This window comes from Anabrus simplex, chromosome 12, assembly GCF_040414725.1.
Source record: "Anabrus simplex isolate iqAnaSimp1 chromosome 12, ASM4041472v1, whole genome shotgun sequence".
Classification (NCBI taxonomy): domain Eukaryota; kingdom Metazoa; phylum Arthropoda; class Insecta; order Orthoptera; family Tettigoniidae; genus Anabrus; species Anabrus simplex.
The window spans coordinates 74,840,177-74,861,009 of NC_090276.1; the positions used below are offsets into that span (position 1 = coordinate 74,840,177).

The following is a 20,833-nucleotide window of genomic DNA, read 5'->3' on the forward strand; positions in this document are numbered from 1 at the left end:
AGATGGTTTTCTGTGGTTTCCCATTTTCACACCAGGCAAATGCTGGGGCTGTACCTTAATTAAGGCCATGGCCGCATCCTTCCCATTCCTAGGCCTTTCCTGTCCCATCGTCGCCATAAGACCTATGCGATGTAAAACAAATAGCAAAAACGAGAGATAGGAGGTTATAAAGTGTTCTTGACAGGTGTTAAAAAGAGAAGGCAGAGTGTGTGGTAGGACTGTTCATCAGGAATACTATTTGCACGCAACATAGCTTTTGTTAGGCACATAAATGAGTGAATGATGTGGGTGGATTTAGCTGTTGGAGGAATTAGGATGAGAATAATTATCTCCATGTATTCACCATGTGAGGATGCAGACTGAGTATGAAGTTGACAAGTTGTATGAATCACTAGGTGATATCATAGTCAGAGTCAAGAGCAAGGATAGGATAGTGCTAATGGGCGATTTCAGTGCGAGAGCTGGAAATAGAACTGAAGGATATGAGAAGGTGATGTGTAAATGTGTGGAAGCTATGAAAGCTAATATGAATCAAAAGCATTTACTGGACTTCTGTAATAGTATGGTATTATCAGTGACAAATACATTTTACAAGCATACAGGCTATTCACCACTACACATGGGAGAGTGGAGGACCAGATCCATAATAGACTATATCATAATCGACTTTGAATTCAGGAAAGTACAGGTTTTTCGGGGATTTTTTGATGATACAGACTACTGTCTGATATGTAGTGAACTGAGGGTCTGGAGGCCTAGGACAGAGAAAGTGAAATCTCTCTGCAGACGAATAAGTGTAGAAAATCTCCAGACGAGGAAATTAGTACATGGATATGACCGGTGAAAAGTTCCAAACAGTAGACACTAAGCAGGTTCAGGATATAGAAAGAGAATGGATGGCATACAGGGAAGCTGAAGTAGAAACAGTGGACAAAAACAGTAATTGCACTTATCAGGAAGGATTGCAACAACTATCTAGGTATTTCATTGATCAGTGAGTGAATGATGTGGGTAGTTGGAGGAATTAGGACGAGAATTATCTCAGTGTATTTGCCATGTAAGGGTGCAGATGAGGATGAAGTTGACAAGTTTTATGAATCACTAGGTGATATAGTCAGGGTCAAGAGCAAGGATAGGATAGTGCTAATTGACAATTTCAATGCGAGAATTGGAAATAGAACTGAAGAATATGGGAAGGTGATGGGTAAATGTGGGGAAGCTATGAAAGCTAATAGGAATCAAAACCGTTTACTAGAATGCCAAGCTGTTCACTGGCATTTTGGAAGGGAGAGTGCGATGAGTGGTTGGGAGTAAGTTGTATGAAAACCAGTGTGGTTTCAGACTACTAAGGTTGTGGTCAGGTTCAGATTTTCAGCATGCGCCAAGTAACTGAAAAAGTGCTACGAGAGGAATAGGATCTAGAGAAGGCATATGGCAAGAGTACTGAGGGAAAAGATGTTGGCCATAGCAGGGGATTATGGGATTAAACTTCAGGACGTCGTGCGAGACAGTGTAACGTCAGTCGTCATGTGCGGTGGAAAAGACCGTGCACGAATTCCATATCGTTTTTGTATTTCAATTTGCAATTTATTTTTGTTATGTTGCTATATTTTTATTTACTCTCTATTTTCATCATTAAAAATACAAATATTATTTATTTACATAATTCACAAAAGTAAACTGGTAAAAGAAGTATAGTGCAATGTATGAGTAATTTACAACTATCAGTAAAAATATGTACAAAACAAAGTTACAGCAATATTAATTAGGTACACTGTCCAATGGTAAGAGCAAGGCTACAACAGATCAAAGTAATGGTTATAAAGTCAATGAATACTGATCTGCATTTAGGGCACTCGCCCAGGTGGCAGATTCCCTATCTGTTGCTTTCCTAGCCTTTTCCTAAATGATTTCAAAGAAATTGGAAATTTATTGAACGTCTCCCTTGGTAAGTTATTCCAATCCCTAACTCCCCTTCCTATACATGAATATTTGCCCCAGTTTGTCCTCTTGAATTCCAACTTTATCTTCATATTGTGATCTTTCCTACTTTTATGAACGCCACTCAAAAACTTATTCGTCTACTAATGTCATTCCACGCCATCTCTCCGCTGAGAGCTCGGAACATACCACTTAGTCGAGCAGCTCTTCTTCTTTCTCTCAATCTTCCCAACCCAAACTTTGCAACATTTTTGTAACGCTACTCTTTTGTTGGAAATCACCCAGAACAAATCGAGCTGCTTTTCTTTGGATTTTTTCCAGTTCTTGAATCAGGTAATCCTGGTGAGGGTCCCATACACTGGAACCATACTCTAGTTGGGGTCTTACCAGAGACTGATATGCCCTCTCCTTTACATCCTTACTACAACCTCTAAACACCCTCATAACCATGTGCAGAGATCTGTACCCTTTATTTACAATCCCATTTATGTGATTACCCCAATGAAGATCTTTCCGTATATTAACACCCAGATACCTACAATGATCCCCAAAAGGAACTTTCACTCCATCAATGCAGTAATTAAAACAGAGTACTTTTCCTATTTGTGAAACTCACAACCTGACTTTTAACCCCGTTTATCAACATATCATTGCCTGCTGTCCATCCCACAACATTTTCGAGGTCACATTGCAGTTGCTCACAATCTTGTAACTTATCACTCTATAGAGAATAACATCATCTGCAAAAAGCCTTACCTTCGATTCCACTCCTTTACATATACCATTTATATATATAAGAAAACATAAAGGCCCGATAATACTGCCTCTTAATTATTACAGAGTCAGATAAAGCTTCACCTACTCTAATTCTCTGAGATCTATTTTCTAGAAATATAGCAACCCATCCAGTCACTCTTTTGTCTAGTCCAATTGTACTCATTTTTGCCAGTAGTCTCCCATGATCCACCCTATCAAATGCTTTAGACAGGTCAATCGCAATACAGTCCATTTGACCTCCAGAATCCAAGATATCTGCTATATCTTGCTGGAATCCTACAAGTTGAGCTTCAGTGGAATAACCTTTCCTAAAACCTTCCTAAAGCCTTCTATCGAACCAGCAGTGGCGGTTTCTGGTATAGCGCAATGAACCTCCAGTTTATATCAAATTGTACTCAACTACGTAATTTTCACAACTCCCTTGTCAATCTCGAAGCTCTTGCTAAATCCCTCTATCCGCAATATACTCGTACTGGCTTTCAATTCATGTGAGCTGCGCAAGGTCTGTGGCTGGATACTTGTCTGGAATGAACCCCCTTGCAAAGGCGATCTCTCCGTCCGTACATAGGAGAAAGGGAGTGGCGAGGTGCGAGGGGACGAAAGCCAGCACTAAGGCAAGACCAGGATATCGCAGAAACGGATCTCTGTTCTTTACGCATGCGCAATAGGCCACTGTCTCAAGACTAGCTAGTCGTGTTGTTGGGGTTGGGGTATGTGCCTGCCATCTGTTGGCCTTACGGGAATTTGACTAGGCAACAGAGAATAGTGCACGTAACTAGCGCTAGTGTTGAAAAGCATCGTTACTACCAAATGTCACATTAAACTGTCAAATTCCAATTAATACCTTGTCCCAAATATATCATTACTTACTAAACACCTATTAATTTGCCTTCTTTGGAATAATTACCTTTTGGAGAGAAACTTAACTCAAAAATCATTGAGGCAAAGAATAGCGGCAAGGCAATACCAATGAAAACTTTTAAATATAGTTGTTACTATTCCCATGACATCGGAAGCAGAAATGTGTTTCTCTACCCTGAAGAGAATAAAGACTTTCTAGCGCAGCACAATGACCGAGGATAGATTTATTGCTCTTGCTATGTTGTCAATTGAAAGGAACTTTGTTCGAGACTCTGCGGACTTCAATGAAGCAGTTATTTCTTATTTTGCATGTGGTAAAACTCGGCATGTAGGCCTACCGTATTTTCTGCTCCTCTCGTATTTGATCACATTTCTAGAACGTATGTCATCTTAGTTTAGGAGGTTACGGCCCACGACGGAAGAGAAGCTGGCGGAGATGGGGAGAGGAGAGGTTGGGGGGGGAGGCAATTTTTTCTTCTTTTGAACCCCCAGTGATGAAAGTCACGCGCCGCCTCTGCGAACCAGTTATTAATTTCACAAACATGTCTAATATAATCAGAAAGAATGCCTTCCCAAATCTTACATACAATGCATGTCAAACTTACTGGCCTGTAATTTTCAGCTTTATGTCTATCACCCTTTCCTTTATACACAGGGGCTACAATAGCAACTCTCCATTCATCTGGTGTAGCTCCTCTGACTAAACAATAATCAAATAAGTACTTCAGATATGGTACTATATCCCAACCCATTGTCTTTAGTATATCCCCAGAAATCTGATCAATTCCAGCCGCTTTTCTAGTTTTCAACTTTTGTATCTTATTGTAAATGTCATTGTTATCATATGTAAATTTTATTACTTCTTTGGCCTTAGTCTCCTCCTCTATCTTGACATTATCCTTGTAACCAACAATCTTTACATACTGCTGACTGAATACTTCTGCCTTTTGAAGATCCTCACATACACACTCCCCCTGTTCATTAATTATTCCTGGAATGTCCTTCTTAGAACCTGTTTCTGCCTTAAAATACCTATACATACCCTTCCATTTTTCACTAAAATTTGTATGACTGCCAATTATGCTTGCCATCATGTTATCCTTAGCTGCCTTCCTTGCTAGATTCAATTTTCTAGTAAGTTCCTTCAATTTCTCCTTACTTCCAGAGCCATTTCTAACTCTATTTCTTTCCAGTCTGCACCTCCTTCTTAGTCTCTTTATTTCTCTATTATAATAAGGTGGGTGTTTACCATTCCTTACCACCCTTAAAGGTACAAACCTGCTTTCGCATTCCTCAACAATTTCTTTAAACCCATCCCAGAGTCTGTTTACATTTTTATTTATCGTTTTCCACCGATCATATTTACATTTTAGAAACTGCCTCATGCCTGCTTTATCAGTCATATGGTACTGCCAAATAGTCCTACTTTTAAGACCTTCCTTTCTATCTCATTTTTTTTTGACCATGACAGAAACAGCTTTATGATCACTAATACCATCTATTACTTCAGTTTCTCTATAGAGCTCATCTGGTTTTATCAGCACCACATCCAGGATATTTTCCCCTCTGATTGGTTCCATCACTTTCTGAATCAGCTGTCCTTCCCATATTAACTTATTTGCCATTTGTTGGTCATGCTTCCTATCGTTCGCATTTCCTTCCCAATTGACATCTGGCAAATTCAGATCTCCCTCTACAATCACATTTCTTTCCATGTCGTTTCCCACATAGCTGACTATCCTATCAAATAATTCCGTATCCTCGTCAGTGCTACCTTTTCCCCATCTGTACACTCCAAATATATCAAGTTGCCTATTATCTTTAGAAATTAACATTACACCTAGAATTTCATGTGTGTCATCTTTAACTTTTTCATAGCTTACAAATTCTTCTTTCACCAGAATGAACACTCCCCCTCCCACCATTCCTATCCTATCTCTACGATACACACTCCAGTGTGGTGAGAAAATTTCTGCATCCATTATATCATTTTTCAGCCATGATTCAACTCCTACTACAATATCTGGTAAATATATATCTATTAAATTACTTAATTCTATTCCTTTCTTTACAATACTTCTACAGTTCAACACTAACAATTTTATGTCATCCCTACTTGATTTCCAGTTCCCTGTTCCCTTATCACCCTTATCAGATGGAAGGGTAACAGCAATTACAGATTTACTGTTCACTACAGACAATTTATTTGTCATTCTTCATTATATTCGTGAGCTGACTGTGTCCTTAGATAATAAAATGGTCATCTTCATTTTCTTCATCTTCACCTGCTGTCCCCATACTGCAGGCTTGACAGGTGAAGATAGTGTGCTCCCGGCGTATGCACAGAGAGCAGGTAGCACACAAAGTCTTCGTCTTTGTTTCCTTTTCCACACCATCAGTCAATTTGTTTATCCTATCAACTTCTTCGGAATCCATTTTCACTCACAACACAAGTAAACAGTCAAACAATTCGTATATACGAACAGTTGCGAATCCAGGGTTAGAACCAATTTCAACAAATAGCAGTAGTCGCCCGCGGTCGAAAGCACCACACACTCTCATAAACATCCACAGCGACAAAAGAAGAGCAATTAGGGAGCACTACCTGGCTATAAACACTAGAGGAAGGTGGCAGGGTAAATATGGTGGAGGGAGAAATCTGTCTTGTAACAATCGTAGACAGAGTAACAAAAGAAGGATGCGTACGGTCGAAAAGACCGCAGTGCGATGTCCCAAGGGTTAATTGTAGATTATTAAAAGCAATGAAAGGCATTTATGTTTACAATCGGTGAGAATTGATAGTAGAACAATTTTTTGCTTCAAGGTACTTATAGGGCTTTGATGTCTCACCTTTGTTGTTCACAGTTTATATGGATCATCTGCTGAAAGATATAAAGTGGTAAAGAGGGATTCAGTTAGATGGAAATGTAGTAAGCAGTTTGAACTATGCCAACAACTTGGTTTTAATGCAGATTGTGTTGAAAGCCTGCAGTCTTAATATCTTGCAACTTAAAAATAGGTGCAATGAGTATGATATGAAAATCAGCCTTTCCAAGAATGATATCAATAGGTAAGAAACCTACGAGAAGTGAATGTCAGATTGGTAAAACAGAATTGGAACAGGTAGACCATTTCAAGTACAGTATTTAGGATGTGTACTCTTCCAGGATGGTAGTATAGTAACTGAGATTGAATCAAGTTACAACAAAGCTAATGCTGTGAGTTTGCAGTTGCAATGAACAGTATTTGGTATGAAGGAAGTCGGTTCTGGGATGAAACTATCTTTACACCGATCTGTTTCCAGACCAACTTTGCTTTACAGAAGTGAAAGCTGGGTGTACTTAGGATATCTTATTCAAAGTTAGAAAGAAGTAACAGACATGAAAGCAGCAAGAACATAGTACAAACAGGTGAAAACAATGGAAGGACGGTACTTGGAACGAGGAGATAAAGGCTACTTTAGAAGTGAACTGGACAGATGAAGCTGTATGCATCATAAACTGACTTTAGTGGTGGAGACATGTGAGGCAAATGGATGTTAGGTTATCTAAGAGAATAATCGATTCGGTCATGGACGCTAAGAGAAGTAAAGGAGGACCAAGACGATGATGATTAGACTCGGTTTCTAAGGTATGTAACTATAAGTGGTCAGAGAGCCTTAAGGTAGAATTTAGTAAATATTGACGGAGACTTGCTGACTGAACGCGGAATGAATATGTATGTTCCTATATATTGTTATGACATACTTAAGAACTTGTTTTGGTAAAACTCTCGATCAGTGAGCAACACAAGCTACCAATCTCGACCAACATAGATGTGCGCACGCACACGTTTGCTTTAGTTTCTAAGGATTTAAAGACGAGAAAGTATGTAACTAAAAGTGGCCAGAGAGCCTTCTCTCTTAAAGTCTAACTATTTTGCCCACTTGGTGGTGATAAATTAATACATACACCTAATCAAAGTATAACCTTATGTTCATCGAAGTGAATCATATAATACGCTGAAATTTGACACATCACATCCAGTAGCGGCGATTGGGGGGGGGGGGGGGGAGGTTGGGGGCTGGCGGTTATTTAAAGTTTTGGCAGGCTGAAGAACCTAAGTTATTTAAAAAATTGCCTGAAACTAGTAAAAAAAAAGCAATTTGTACCATCCCTATTATTTTTTCAGTCAATTCCTTCCTTTAATTTCTTTAATTATTAAGAAAAATAAGCATAAAATGATGTTCATTGTGGCTAACCGATTCGTACAGCATCACAGCAAGTAGTGGACACTTGGCATGTGCTGTGCGGAAGGGTAGCAGGGGTAGGTCATGGACACAGGTATAAATCACCCAGTTCCCGCGCGCATTCTTTAGTTTGGCAGCCTCACTCCATAAACGTGTCTGTTACTTTGTAGTCAAATACTAAATGACATTTTAATTGTATAATCATGCCGAACTTCTATTTAATTGTAATACGTGTAATTATTCTTCCTTCAGTGAAAATTTTATTGTATAGTATTGAATTGTAATAGTGTTAAGTAGTTGCTGTGGTAGCGTTTTTGTTTAACTTCATCGTACATTTCAATACGGACCAAAATATGAGAAATATAACAGCTCGGAACATACCACTTAGTCAAGCAGCTCGTCTCCTTGCTCCCAATCTTTCCCAGCCCAAACTCTGCAACGCTACTCTTTTGTCGGAAATCACCCAGAACAAATCGAGCTGCTTTTCTTTGGATTTTTTCCAGTTCTCGAATCAAGTAATCCTGATGAGGGTCCCGTACACGAACCATATTCTAGTTGGGGTCTTACCAGAGACTTATATGCCCTCTCTTTTACATCCTTACTACATCCATTAAATACCCTCATAACCAATTGCAGAGATCTGTACCCTTTATTTACAATCATATTTATGTGATTACCCCAATGAAGATCTTTCCTTATATTAACACCTAGGTACTTACAGTGATCCCCATAAGGAACTTTCACCCCATCAATGTTGTTATTTTAAAACCGAGAGGACTTTTCCTATTTGTGAAAATCACAACCTGACTTTTAACCCTAATGTCCATCTCACAATATTATGGAGGTCATTTTGCAGTTGCTCACAATCTTTTAACTTATTACCCTATACAGAATAACATCATCTGGAAAAAGCCTTATCTCTGATTCCACTTCTTTACTCATATCATTTATATATATATAAAAAATATAAAGGTCCAATAATACTGCCTTGAGGAATTCCCTTCTTAATTATTACAGGGTCAGATAAAGATATTTTCTAGAAATATAGCCCACCAATTCAGTCGCTTAAGTACAAATAGTCATAAATTTATACACTTTCTTGAATGTCCTTGTTTAAAAATTGGTAACAAATTGTATACTTGTAGTTTTATAAGAACGCAAAATGTTACGTTAAATCTTGTAAAGTGGCGCCCTGTGGAGGTTGAGGGCGTTGGAAAAAACTTTTGGATCCTAAACAGATCGAACGTCAGAATAATGATAAAAAATGTAGTTGATAGTTCCAAATGGAGTATTAATACATATTAAAGCTAGTAAAGAGACTTTACCATTGCTCACTTCAAGTGAGGTTTACAATAAATTGTTATGTTGAAACAAGTAAAGCGGGGCCTTGTGATGATTGAGGGTGTTGGATAAAATTATCGGGTCTTAAACAGTTCAAATGTCAGGAAAATGATGAAGAATTAGTTAATAACTCTGAGTGGAGTTTAAACACATTTTTTTTTAAAATTAGTAAATAGACGTTTCTGCTGTTCACATCAAGAGGGGTTTATAATAATATAAAAATGGTTAGACTGTTGTAACTCTCATGTGAAGAGATAAAACTGTAGTCTTCTAAAAGCACGAGTGAAGAAGAGTGCTTGATGGTAAGCAGCTGTGTTGAATATTAGCTGGAAGGAGTGATTTTAGCCTCTTGTATAAAGTCGAAAGGGAAATTTGGTTTGAAGTCTGTAACAATAGGAGATTTACGTGTTAAACAATTAATTTGAATGAAAGGCGTGTTCAAAGAGAAATTGAAGTGTGTAAAAACACTTACCTCTTTATTAATGTTGAGATTGGTTAACGTAAAGATGAATTGGAGAGAAAAAAAAGTAGTGTGTAATTTCATGTATTTTCAATGTCAAATAGGTGATACAAACCTAGAACAGGTCGATAATTTCAAGTATTTAGGTTGTGTTTTTTCCCAGGATGGTAATACAGTAAGCGAGATTGAATCAAGGTGTAGTAAAGCTAATGCAGTGAGCTTGCAGTTGCGATCAGCAGTATTCTGTAAGAAGGAAGTCAGCTCCCAGACGAAACTATCTTTACATCAGTCTGTTTTCAGACCAACTTTGCTTTACGGGAGCGAAACCTGGGTGGACTCAGGATATCTTATTCATAAGTTAGAAGTAACAGACATGAAAGTAGCAAGAATGATTGCTGGTATAAACAGGTGGGAACAATGGCAGGAGGGTACTTGGAATGAGGAGATAAAGGCCAATTTAGGAATAAACTCGATGGATGAAGCTGTTCGCATAAACCGGCTTCAGTGGTGGGGTCATGTGAGTCGAATGGAGGAGGATAGGTTACCTAAGAGAATAATGGACTCTGCTATGGAAGGTAAGAGAAGTAGAGATAGACCAAGACGGCGATGGTTAGACTCGGTTTCTAACGATTTAAAGATAAGAGGTATAGAACTAAATGAGGCCACAACACTAGTTGCAAATCGAGGATTGTGGCGACGTTTAGTAAATTCACAGAGGCTTGCAGACTGAACGCTGAAAGGCATAACAGTCTATAATGATTATGTATATATGTATTTATTTAAAGAGGTTTCCAGAGTGTTCTCTGGCAAGGAAAATTTCGTACTGGACTGCTGAGATTCTACTGTACTATAATGATACAAAAGGAACAGGTTTTTTACGTCTTAATGTCAGTTGCAACTGTAAATAATAATGGATCTTTTGCCTTTCAGATCTCTATGTATTATAAATCTGGATTAGAACTTCGAAGATGGATATAAAAATGAAAAAATTGTATGGTAAGTTCACATCATGATAATGGCCACTGCTAGAAACAGAGCTGTTCCTTGCACCAAGAACACACAATAAATGCAGTCACTAACTTCACATTCTGGAAGTAAACAAGCCTTGGAAGTCATTAGAATCGCAAATTCATGCTCTCATATCAGCAATAAAGCAGATTAATCAGGCTGCAAAAAATTCTTCAGGTTGGCACCTCAATGTTGAAAACATCCTAAGAATATGAGCTATGATAATAAAGTATGAGAATATATTCTTTCTTTATTCCTAAAGATTACAATCCTCTTCTTAATCGTTTTCTGGTCTATTACATCAGCAATTTGCCTTTTTCTATCACTATGAGTGCTAATGTGAGTCAATGCAGAGTTTCACTCAAGCCCTTATAACTACATCCATGTTTGTATGTCCTGGGTTCGTGGACACACAGGGATTACCTGAAATGAAAAGGCAGATTCTGAAGCAAAACAAGCTACAAAATCTACATTGGAAGTTTCGTACAACAAAGCTCAAATATGTTTCTTGAAGAGGAAGATTAAAGATTATACTACTACTCAGCGACAAAATCTTATACTGAACTTCGTGCTTCAGTTCCTACCTCACCATGGTAAAGTCATACTTTGAGCGATTTAAGATTAAGACTGTAGATGGTTACTCTTGCTTTTGTGGATCATCTCAATATGTGCATCACCTTCTATTTGACTGCCCTGCTTTTGGAAGAGCAAGATTTACTCTAGAATGCCATTTAAACTCGTGCAATAATGAACTGGCTAAACCTGTGTACTCTACCATTAAAAGGCAGTGTTATCATTTTCACATCTTCAGTAAGAATTCATGATAATACTTTGTGTGTGTAAATAATGTATATTTTGATTTGTTCATCTATAACCCTAATATACTATGTAAAGTAAGGTTCTTTTCTGTATGGGAAATTCAATAATAACTACATTCGATGTGGATATTTTTCGAAAATTCAAAAACAGCTTGAGGCTATTGAACCACTGAACACATTACAGAAAGAATTACATAAATAAGTTAATTTGACTAGAATTTGAATAAGAAAGGAAATGAGTAAAGAAACAAGCAATTTGAAGCTGTTTTTTTGTAACTGTATTTAGACCAGAAATGACTTTCAAAACTTGGTTTTTTAGTTTGATAGATCTATCTAAGACAATTTGTAACCTTTCCAGGCTCTTTAGCCCTTCAACTCTCAACATAATCGAGGAAATTGTTTAATTTTATGTTTTTTGTAGTATGGGGACTGTGCTAAGAAATTTGAGAAACATAACATATTGCTAGCCTCGGATAGGACACAGACAACTCGTCAAGTGCGAGTGTTTGTGTTTGATCAAAATCCTATGCAGGAACTTCATGCACTCTTCTTGTAGACAAAAGTGGCAACTACACAGGTTAACAATTATGGGTGAGAAATGGAGAGAAATAAATAACAGAAGACTTATTCCAATGGTATTCTATTGTAATGTATATAATATTACAATCTACAAATTATGTTATGTCCTTCAAAAGGAAACAACATAAGCAATAAAAAATTAAAATCACAACACAAATACACTGTAACAACCTAACAATATCATCAGAATTTCTTATTACCGAAGTTATGCACATACAAGGAAAAATTAGGAATAAAATTCAGCAGTTCATTCAAAACTCTATATAAAGTTGCTTATATCAAATAAAATATATTTTCAACATGTTTGACAATTATTTATAATATTTATGCATACTGAAAAAACATTGTACACTCTACTATTAATAGTATTTTATATAACACAGTTGAAACCAGCTATTACAGATTTTATATATTAACTTTATAAAATATCTCGGTCACATACAAATATCATCATACACTTCACTCGTAACCAATAACAATGGAAGTTATCCTTCCACCAGTTAAAAGGTTTAGTTAAATTTCAACAATAATTTACAAATACTTGGTGAAAATTTTGTCTCTGGGTAAACTATGAAAAAAAAACTAACATTCAACTTAGAATCATGGCCGGTAAGGTTATTTCAGGTGTTATGTATGTTTTCCTTTACTAGCCGAGTCTCCTTCAGCACTAATAGTGAAACTTCACAAGTAATCTTCCCCTGAACAATAGATTAGGAATGTTAAAGACAAAAGAGAGAAAGTTGGGGTAGACTTAAATATCAAGAAGACAAACAGTGGCATATGCTGGGATCAAGACGTGGGCTATCACTAGACTTAGGTTACCCCTTTTCGATAGTTGGTTTAGTGAATGTGAAGCGTTCAGCGTTTTGAGCTGCAGCCAATGGTCAACCGAGAAGCGTGCTGTGTTGTCAAGGCCGCTTCACAAGCTACTGCCCTGGCCTCTACCACTGCCAATACTCAACACCTGATTAGTGGAGATGGTGGCCTAAGGTTTAGCAAATTGAAGTCCAGCTTTGTGGCTAAAGGGATAGAATGTTTGCCTTCGGTTCGATGGCCCCAGTTCAATTTTCAGAATCATCCCCCCTCATAATGTTAATTCCCCTGGCTTGAGGACTGGGTGTTTATGACGTCTTCGTCATTAATTTTATCCTCATTAGGACACCACCAAGCCTATACACATGCCATGCACCATTATTATTACATTAAATAAAAGTGTCAAATTTTACAGTGGACGTACCCATCGTTCACTGGTTAATTAGCTTCCTCGGGAGATCAGTGGTGGTGTCCGACCCATAATCACGGGTTCGATTCGAATCAACAAAAGAGAACACTAAACCTGAAAGAATTCATTTCATTTTAGCAGATCTACCTATAAAAAGAAAACTGTGTTACTCCTATAACAGCAGCCCTGCAGTGTCAACCTACAAGGATGTAGAAGTAAACGGGACTGAAATACCAGACTGTTATCTATGTAAGTCAGAAGTATGAGGTGAAGAAGTATATAAGATGAGTAACGCATGGTTGATAGTTAGCAATGGCGATCTGACAGACCGAAGCCTAGCACACCTATCCGCCCCGGTCCCCGCTCATATCCGGTATACAGCAGCAAGCCGCATGGGGTGAGTCGAGGGGAGAGGGACGACAATCTGGCCCGCAATATCAGTCTTCAATGTCTTGATCTCAGAAATACGTGCAAAATTTTTTCTCACTGCTTTCAAGTTTTATAAATGAAACAATGTGTATGATGCTATTGTTATAATGTGCTTTAGACTTGGTAGCCCTCAGTATACACCACAGAAGACAAAGATCATGGTGAAAGCAACAGAAAACAATGATGTTAAGTTCAAAACAAACACCGAAGAAATAGTTCTAGATTAATCACGAAGGTGACTACATCGCTGAAGGCAAGGCGAGGCTGCCACTTGGAAAGACTGCTTGGAAAATACCTGGAAAAGCAGGGACATCATTGAAAGAACCACATGTAGACTGGCCAGTGCCATCTTTTTCCCTACAGCTGCGAAACGTGAACCCTGAAGAAAGCTGACTGGAGAAGCTTAGGAGTTGGGAATATCAGCTGAGAATATTACGGACAGCCAGAATTAGTAATAAGAAAACACTGGACAAGGTCACTCCAGATATCTCGTTGCGAGTATAATGGGACAAAAGCTTTCCTACTTTGGCCACATAGTGAGAAGTATCTCCCTGGTAAAGATGTCACACTCGAAATGGTGAGTGGCAAAGGAGGACCTGGAAGGCCACGATTACGTCAAAGGAGATACAGGTACGAAACCCAGAATAAGGACCCTTGATCCATAGGATGACTGAGAGCTGTCGTAAGATGTGACTAAATGGGCCCCAGGGGATCTTACCTTGGGAGCGTGGGCTGCCAAGTACGGGATCCTTAACTGCGTTCTGGCATTGCTTCCACTTGTTCCAGGCTCTTCACTTTCATCTATCCTTTCTGACCGCCCTTGGTCAACTCTTGTTCTTTTCAGACCCCAACGGTATTAGAGCATGTCTTTCATTTTCATGCCCTTCGTGTCCCTTGCCTTTCTTTGGTCAAAACCTTAATTTTTTGAAATGTCAGACCCCTTCCATTTTTTCTCTCTGATCAGTGTTAATGGGGCATGTTTGCCTAGTTGTATAAAACAATAATCACCACCAACTCACTGCACCTGGAATTGTGAAATATGGTATAACTCCTAGGCTATTGCTGGTTTGGAATTATAAATCTTGTGTGTGTGTGTGTGTGTGTGTGTGAGAGAGAGAGAGAGAGAGAGAGAGAGAGAGAGAGAGAGAGAGAGAGAGGAATGGATGCACCTCTCATTATTCCACATTAATAACAGCTATAAAATAAGAAAAAAAGGGATGAGTAATGGGCAAACAAATAACAGGTACATTTCTTTTGAGACAGCCTGTACAATACTCCATTCTTATGAAGCAGACTTTCACTTCAGACATCCTACCGAAAATGGCAGCTATCTAAACAAGATAGGTACCCAGTCACAAGTTTTCACCACAAAGACGGTAGCCAAACTGTAGTTCTATTGCTAACCATTTGGTACCCTGAAAGACATAATAACTAGTTCCAACTGGATCGTTGAGCTCATTTCTTGATTTGGCAATTATGTAGTAAAGAGGAGCTGATAGAAAATGTACAGTGAACATCTTTATATATAAAAACTCCACCAAAAATAACATACAATACTATTATATTTCAAGAATGGACTAGGAGGGGGATTTTTTTTCCTACACACTTACTAATAAATCTACCGTGTGATCACTCTGCTGTTGTAGTAGTGTTTGTTTGGATTGATTTACTTTTCTTAAGCTGAACTCTAAAATTAAGGTCGGGCACAAACAGAACCACAAGCTGTGCATGAAGATAATGGCAGTCATGGTGACTGTAGCTGCATTCAACCATTGTTTCAGCCACTTGAGCCCATCATCTGAACACAGCCAACATGCTGGACAGTATTTCAATGAATATTGTCAAACTCATTAGGTTTCTTTAGATCCTCAAAAAGGGTACCAAATGGGCATTTATTTAATATTGGAAGTAAACAAAAACGGCACTATTTGCCATTGTTATTGTACTATTACCAGTGTTACTAATGCGACCATGTTGGAGTGCACTTTGTTACTGACACGCAGCTGGAGAAAATGTCTGCAAGTGGGGACCACTAGTGGACATATTTAGTCACAGGTGGCAGTAGGTGGTGGCTGTCGTAGTCATGTTCAACCTCATGTGGCTTCGTTTGCACCCAACCTAAGGAGGAATCTATGGCAGCATAAAATTTACATCAAGCAACAAAAATACACATCTTTTGTTCTCCATTAACCCAGCAAATCATCTCAATGAAGAAACCTAATAAAAAACAATCAATACATATAATTTTTGCAATCTATGATTTTTTATATAAGAGATTTAAAAAAGTATTAACAACTATTTGATTGGCTGCTTTGTATTGTTTGTATACCATGTACAATGGACTGAGTCAGATAAATTCACAAACACACTGTCTTTTATTAACTTACAAATTAATACTGGCATTTATCTTCTTTCATCCTTGTGGACATTTTAAAATTTTTACTGTAATCTGTTGCATATGCAGATCACTTGTACAAATTGCACCATTCATTGATTCACAGGCCTGTCAACATAATCTAGTCTACAATATTATATTATTATTGACTTAAGTCCTTGTACTTGTTCATTTTTTATTGTGTGGATCCTTACAGATTAACTCGATTATTGGAAGAGTATATTTTAAAATTTAGGCAGTGTGTTTCTTTAATATTTCACCTGGAAGATTAAACTTATTATCATTACCATCTTTCACTGCTATTGCAAATATGTATAAATATATTAAGAAAGCAACCCCATCAACATATAATTATGTAAATGTATTTTTCATCTTTTTTGACTCCCACTGTATTAAAAATTGCCAAATTCAACAACCTTTACACTAGACTGCCATAAAGATGCTAATTACGTTATGTTGGAAAATAGCCTTCTTACATCTTATTTTGTGGCTCATACTAATTTAGTAAGATTTCTAATATTTCATTTTACATTCAGTGTATGGCACAATTTCTTATGACTGACATCATTTCTTATTACATGCAAACAAAAGCAACAGGAAAGGTATCCAATTTACTAAATCCAGTATCTGTACAACTTAAATACTAACTATATTAAGCCGGTCAACAGTTAAAATTCCCTTGGCTTGGTTCATATAAACAAAGTCAGCATTTCAGCTTGGTACAATGTAAGACAGTAGGTGGTATGATACTGGGAGAACTTAAAGCTCATGACTACACTGCCCATGCAGTCTCATTGCATAATTTTTGCTTGTTTGTTTACTTAGTGTGATCAATGACCATTAAGGTGTAGATGCTATGAACAAAACCAATGTGGAGGTAATTCTCCTCTGTATCCATCCATAGAGGTCCTTCAATAACACTGCCAAAGCTTCCCAAAAGTTTCTAGTAAGAATCAACATTTGAAATCGACAGATACTCAATGAGCTATCTTCACAAGGGCAATATGAAAGCTACAAGGTCACCGAATAAAGGTTCAACTGAATGATGTAAACAAATTTGTATGCTACCACGAAAGATGATATTGAAGATGCGACCACTCCACCACCCTGAGTAATAAAATACTTAGCTTCATTAAACATTTTCTTCTAAAACATACAATGATATTAGTAAAAGTCCATCATTTTGAAGTCTCTGTACGATATTTCAGAATTCTGAGGTTGGCAACCCTGGTTAGCGTATGTATACATTCGTCAGTGGGTACCCAAAACAGATGAAGGCAGGAGCACAGAGACCACTGGTGTGTTGGTCATGGGCATACCCTGACTCTTCAAGAACAGTAGGACACAAGATACAGATGCAGTGAGTTTTCAATCACAGTATGATTAACTTCTTCTAGTACTTCATTCCAACATGACTAGGCAACAAAATCCCCACAATAATGCTTGCTACGAATCGGCCACCAACACATGTAGTTTCGTCTAATGAAACCTCGATTTTCTGATTTTGTACCGCGTCTCGCATCTGGTTCAAAGCATTGTGATAGTAAGTTTTGTCTCATCTTTCTGCTACTCTCCTTTCCCATACTGACCTACCATTACGTCTGTCCTATTGTGTGTTCCTCTTCTTGTTTCTTCCATACATGGCTTGAAAACAAAAGATCTCTTGGCAAACTTTCTTGCCCTGTAATTTAAGAAAAAATTACTATAATATTTACTGTGAACCTTGCTGAAAGGGATTTTAATGGTGGCATGATATATTTTATTTTTGACTTTCGTTATTCCAGTGTTTTTATAAAGAGTCAACTTCCTTATGCCTTAAATTTTTTTTTTTGCAAGCTTTGCAAGATATAGTGTTGTGTGCTTTTATAATAAAATGTTCCTTGCCAAAATCCTGTACAAGTTTCCGAAAGGTTCAATTTCTTGGCTTCTACTGAGTATGGCATTGCATTTAGTTGTTTTAGGTTCCTTACATTCATCTATCCAGATGACGTCAAATTGAAATATATGCATACAGTAGCAGAGGCCATACGATTATTTTTTTTCCAGTAAGACCTTTTTAGTCAAAATGCTCTCTCTTCCTTCTTTTAGGGATCACATGTGTTGCTGATTCTCCAGCACTGTCTTCAGTGTCGCTATATAAATGGCACAATTCATATTCAAGAGCAGTGGATAGTCACCAGATGAATTCCATTCATCCAAAACTTTGCATATTTCTTGTACACAATGACAATGGCAGTAGTCATGTTGTGCATCCTTATAAACCTACCGTGAACAGAATTTCGGTGACCATTGACAACTCTAATTTCTCCAACCTTCCGGACGTAGATAAGAGAGACGGTGAAGAGGACAGTTATACAGTAATGACCAATGTTCATTCTAACCACACGCGATTAAAATCCCCCACCCAGCTGGGAATCGGACCTGGGACTCTCTGAATTGAGGGTCTCGACGCTGACCATTCAGCCAGGGAGCTGGACCATACCCTACAGGTCATAAATGACTTGAAGATGTTCACACTGTTTTATTGACTCATTTCAACACATTAAGAGCATCCTGTTAATTGTTTGTGAAAAATCTATTGTTACAAATTAGGTAATTCTCTAAATCAGAGTGAACAATTAACAATACTGAAAAGAAATTGGAATGTAAGATTTTTTCTACTGTTAAATATTTTCAACGTGTCTGGACAGTAAATTTGTAAACACAGGAAAACAATACTAGTCTCCTGTGAGGTATCTGGTCTGTTGTTCCCTCTTTATGTGAACATCTTGTCCTAACACCATTTACTTCCTTGCCTCATAAACTTCAAGTTTCGCTACTTAAATAATGTTACTTGTTTTATCAGCTGAACAGAAGAATTTGAAATATAGCTTCACAAGAGAATGCTTTGTATTCAGTGAACTGATTGAAAATCCAATTAAGGAAGTGCTGATAAGAGCCCCTAAGATCACCTACAACATCCCAGGACGTAACTGGTACGAATCACAATGGAAAACAAAAGAACGTGGAGGTGTTGGAAGACGGTGAGCATCCTCAGAGTTAAACACTGAAGACTGACGGGTAGGCTATACAAACCCTGAGAAGTTACTTTGCCTTGTAGAAAACTGAGACGACTGAACAAGACTGACAGCTAACTTCAGAGGGACGTGATAGCGCACATTCAAGAAAATTGATTTTATGTCCCAGTAATTACATTTATGGTTTTTGGAAATTGAAATTTTGTATTTTGTACTACAGTTATTTTATATGCCAGTGAATCTACTGACATGAGCACCTTCAAATACCACCGGATTAAGCCAGGATCAAACCACCAACTTGAGCTTATACTGTTCGAACCTTTCCCATCTGTGCTGAGGAAGAGTTCATCCTTGCTACTCATCACCACAGTCTTTTCCAAGGAATTACCGTTTCCCAAGCAGCATGAAACCTGACATTACAATAGGCATACAGTTGTAGCTCAGCACCCTACATGACCAACAGGCTTACGAATGTCATACTCTAAATGCTGAATTGTACTTGGTCTGGTGGAACTTAAACTTGCAATCAACATAACTTAGCTAGCATATCAATCATTTTGTCAAGCAGCATTATGAAAGACTGGTGAAAATGGCTCAATTTGCTTCAATTATTAACATGAAATATCTATAAACTGTCTAGCATTCACAAAGATTTCATGCCAGTTTTTATCACACGATACACGAAGTGACAGCCCAAAAGATCCAGTATCGTCAGACACAAGGTAACTGTATTATAAATATTAGGACATTTCTTCTTCTCCGTTACTTGGTAACTCTGTAATAGAAAATTGTCTGTTCTGGCAACTGCGGTATTTTAGAAATACATATATCCTAACAAAAACACAATATTTCTTGTGCACTTTGATGCCCTTCCTTGCTCTTGGACTGGTTATTCATGCACGTCGCGTACAGATAGTACATTATGAAGAGTTTTATGACAGAAGAAAATTAAAATTGGAATGTGAAGTACCAGCTTACATTGTTCGAATATTGCTTTACACACGTACTCTTTTCTACCAATTAAAAAAGAGAAAAAAAAAATATGGCTTCTTTAATAATTACACTTGAACATCTTTGGTGCTAAACTTTAGTCATAACAGTAATAATTTACATGTGTACTTCATTACAGGAACTACCCTCTGAAGAGCTTGGCTTATTGGTGTGGTTAATGAAAATACATCAACTAAGCCAAAATCTTCAGTGACTGCAAAACACAAGTTATATTATCAGTACAGAGGGTGAAGGATTTGTGCTTCCCAAACCATTTCCATCGTCACAACTGAGAGTGTGACCATCTTAAAATATCTACTTTGTAAACATGTCTTCTGGCCTGACTACAGCTAATTCACAGAAAACTTGTCCACAGACATTTATAAACAGATTCTCCTCATTAAAAGCAGTATTCTTTTCATGTTCAAAACAACATTTTTTTTCAAGTATACTAAATCCTTTTGTCATAATTTATCAAGAAACTTCTAGCTTTATATTCCAACAAGGTCATCAATAAATATTATAATTGTTTGGCGTCTCTACCGTGTGCTGACATTTTAATTTGACAGCATTTAGGTTGCCTATGCATCATCAACATTCTGTTTTACACCACCAGAGGGGAGAGTTATCAGACCTCTTCTTAGGCAAACCAACCTGTAGCCAGAAATCTTTTACATGCCAACACTGTACGCATCTTTAATAATTACACTCGAACATCTTTGGTGCTAAACTTTAGTCATAACAGTAATAATTTACATGCGCACTTC

At 37.6% G+C, this 20,833-nt stretch overlaps 1 long non-coding RNA gene across 1 annotated transcript in view; it reads left to right on the forward strand.

Annotated features, from left to right (window-relative positions):
- LOC136884293 (uncharacterized) overlaps positions 1-20,833 on the forward strand; it is an 86,371-nt gene that overhangs the window by 48,473 nt on the left and 17,065 nt on the right. The window contains exon 2 of the long non-coding RNA XR_010861341.2: positions 10,539-10,604. This is a non-coding gene — a long non-coding RNA (uncharacterized lncRNA). The remainder of the gene's footprint in view (positions 1-10,538; positions 10,605-20,833) is intronic.